We start from the raw sequence: 3,287 nt of genomic DNA, 5'->3' as shown, positions 1-3,287 counted from the left end.
TCTCCAGAGTGCATGGAAGCTGCTTAAAACAACAGTAATAGAGGCCCAGCAGAGGTGTATATGGCTAATAAATGGAAGTCTTGCCCTAATGAGAAGAATAAAAAGGAACATAAACTGTGGCAAAAGAAATGTAAGAAGGTGATATGGGAGGCCAAGCAAGACTATGAGGAACGCATGGTCAGCAACATTAAGGGGAATAATAAAAGCTTCTTCAAGTATGTTAGAAGCAGGAAACCCGCCAGAGAAGCGGTTGGCCCTCTGGATGGTGAGGGAGGGAAAGGGGAGATAAAAGGAGACTTAGAGATGGCAGAGAAATTAAATGAGTTCTTTGCATCTGTCTTCACGGCAGAAGACCTCGGGCAGATACCACTGCCCAAACGACCCCTCCTGACCGAGGAGTTAAGTCAGATAGAAGTTAAAAGAGAAGATGTTTCAGACCTCATTGATAAATTAAAGATCAATAAGTCACCGGGCCCTGATGGCATCCACCCAAGAGTTATTAAGGAATTGAAGAATGAAGTTGCAGATCTCTTGACTAAGATATGCAACTTGTCCCTCAAAACGGCCACGGTGCCAGAAGATTGGAGGATAGCAAATGTCACACCTATCTTTAAAAAGGGAAAGAGGGGGGGCCCGGGAAACTATAGGCCGGTCAGCCTAACATCTATACAGGGTAAGATGGTGGAATGCCACATCAAAGATAGGATCTCAAAACACATAGATGAACAGGCCTTGCTGAGGGAGAATCAGCATGGCTTCTGTAAGGGTAGGTCTTGCCTCACGAACCTTATAGAATTCTTTGAAAGGTCAACAGGCATGTGGATGTGGGAGAACCCGTGGACATTATATATCTGGACTTTCAGAAGGCGTTCATTTACCCTGCACATCCCTGATCTCATCTGATCTCAGAAGCTAAGCAGGGTCAGGCCTGGTTAGTACTTGGATGGGAGACCACCTGGGAATACAGGGTGCTGTAGACTTATACCATAGTCTTTCAAGACTGAAGGTTGTCAACTAACCAGAAGGTGTTCGACACGGTCCCTCACCAAAGACTACTGAAAAAACTGCACAGTCAGGGAATTAGAGGATTGGTCCTCTCATGGATTGAGAACTGGTTGAAGGCCAGGAAACAGAGAGTGGGTGTCAGTGGGCAATTTTCACAATGGAGAGAGGTGAAAAGCAATGTGCCCCAAGGATCTGTCCTGGAACCGGTGCTCTTCAACCTCTTCATTTTTAAAAAGGGAAAGAGGGGGGACCCGGGAAACTATAGGCCGGTCAGCCTAACATCCATACCGGGTAAGATGGTGGAATGCCTCATCAAAGATAGGATCTCAAAACACATAGACGAACAGGCCTTGCTGAGGGAGAGTCAGCATGGCTTCTGTAAGGGTAAGTCTTGCCTCACCAACCTTATAGAATTCTTTGAAAAGGTCAACAGGCATGTGGATGCGGGAGAACCCGTGGACATTATATATCTGGACTTTCAGAAGGCGTTTGACACGGTCCCTCACCAAAGGCTACTGAAAAAACTCCACAGTCAGGGAATTAGAGGACAGGTCCTCTCGTGGATTGAGAACTGGTTGGAGGCCAGGAAGCAGAGAGTGGGTGTCAATGGGCAATTTTCACAATGGAGAGAGGTGAAAAGCGGTGTGCCCCAAGGATCTGTCCTGGGACCGGTGCTTTTCAACCTCTTCATAAATGACCTGGAGACAGGGTTGAGCAGTGAAGTGGCTAAGTTTGCAGACGACACCAAACTTTTCCGAGTGGTAAAGACCAGAAGTGATTGTGAGGAGCTCCAGAAGGATCTCTCCAGACTGGCAGAATGGGCAGCAAAATGGCAGATGCGCTTCAATGTCAGTAAGTGTAAAGTCATGCACATTGGGGCAAAAAATCAAAACTTTAGATATAGGCTGATGGGTTCTGAGCTGTCTGTGACAGATCAGGAGAGAGATCTTGGGGTGGTGGTGGACAGGTCGATGAAAGTGTCGACCCAATGTGCGGTGGCAGTGAAGAAGGCCAATTCTATGCTTGGGATCATTAGGAAGGGTATTGAGAACAAAACGGCTAGTATTATAATGCCGTTGTACAAATCGATGGTAAGGCCACACCTGGAGTATTGTGTCCAGTTCTGGTCGCCGCATCTCAAAAAAGACATAGTGGAAATGGAAAAGGTGCAAAAGAGAGCGACTAAGATGATTACAGGGCTGGGGCACCTTCCTTATGAGGAAAGGCTACGGCGTTTGGGCCTCTTCAGCCTAGAAAAGAGACGCTTGAGGGGGGACATGATTGAGACATACAAAATTATGCAGGGGATGGACAGAGTGGATAGGGAGATGCTCTTTACACTCTCACATAATACCAGAACCAGGGGACATCCACTAAAATTGAGTGTTGGGCGGGTTAGGACAGACAAAAGAAAATATTTCTTTACTCAGCGCGTGGTCGGTCTGTGGAACTCCTTGCCACAGGATGTGGTGCTGGCGTCTAGCCTAGACGCCTTTAAAAGGGGATTGGACGAGTTTCTGGAGGAAAAATCCATTATGGGGTACAAGCCATGATGTGTATGCGCAACCTCCTGATTTTAGGAATGGGTTAAGTCAGAATGCCAGATGTAGGGGAGAGCACCAGGATGAGGTCTCTTGTTATCTGGTGTGCTCCCTGGGGCATTTGGTGGGCCGCTGTGAGATACAGGAAGCTGGACTAGATGGGCCTATGGCCTGATCCAGTGGGGCTGTTCTTATGTTCTTATGTTCTTATGTTCATAAATGACCTGGAGACAGGGTTGAGCAGTGAGGTTGCAAAGTTTGTGGATGACACCAAACTTTTCCGAGTGGTGAAGACCAGAAGTGATTGTGAGGAGCTCCAGAAAGATCTCTCCAGACTGGCAGAATGGGCAACAAAATGGAAGATGCGCTTCAATGTCAGTAAGTGTAAAGTCATGCACATTGGGGCAAAAAATCAAAACTTTAGATATAGGCTGATGGGTTCTGAGCTGTCTGTGACAGATCAGGAGAGAGATCTTGGGGTGGTGGTGGACAGGTCGATGAAAGTGTCGACCCAATGTGCGGCGGCAGTGAAGAAGGCCAATTCTATGCTTGGGATTATTAGGAAAGGTATTGAGAACAAAACAGCTAATATTATAATGCCATTGTACAAATCTATGGTAAGGCCACACCTGGAGTATTGTGTCCAGTTCTGGTCACCGCATCTCAAAAAAGACATAGTGGAAATGGAAAAGGTGCAAAAGAGAGCAACTAAGATGATTACGGGGCTGGGGCACCTTCCTT

General features: G+C 46.9%; 1 pseudogene; it reads left to right on the top strand.

Moving 5' to 3' along the window:
* Nucleotides 1–862: 862 nt before the first annotated feature.
* LOC136649849 (5S ribosomal RNA) lies at nt 863–980 on the top strand (annotated as a pseudogene).
* The last annotated feature ends 2,307 nt before the right edge of the window (nt 981–3,287 follow it).

The sequence above is a fragment of the Tiliqua scincoides genome, chromosome 4 (genome assembly GCF_035046505.1).
Source record: "Tiliqua scincoides isolate rTilSci1 chromosome 4, rTilSci1.hap2, whole genome shotgun sequence".
Lineage (NCBI taxonomy): Eukaryota > Metazoa > Chordata > Lepidosauria > Squamata > Scincidae > Tiliqua > Tiliqua scincoides.
The sequence above is the reverse complement of the archived record's forward strand: the minus strand, read 5'-3'. Positions and strand labels throughout refer to the sequence as shown.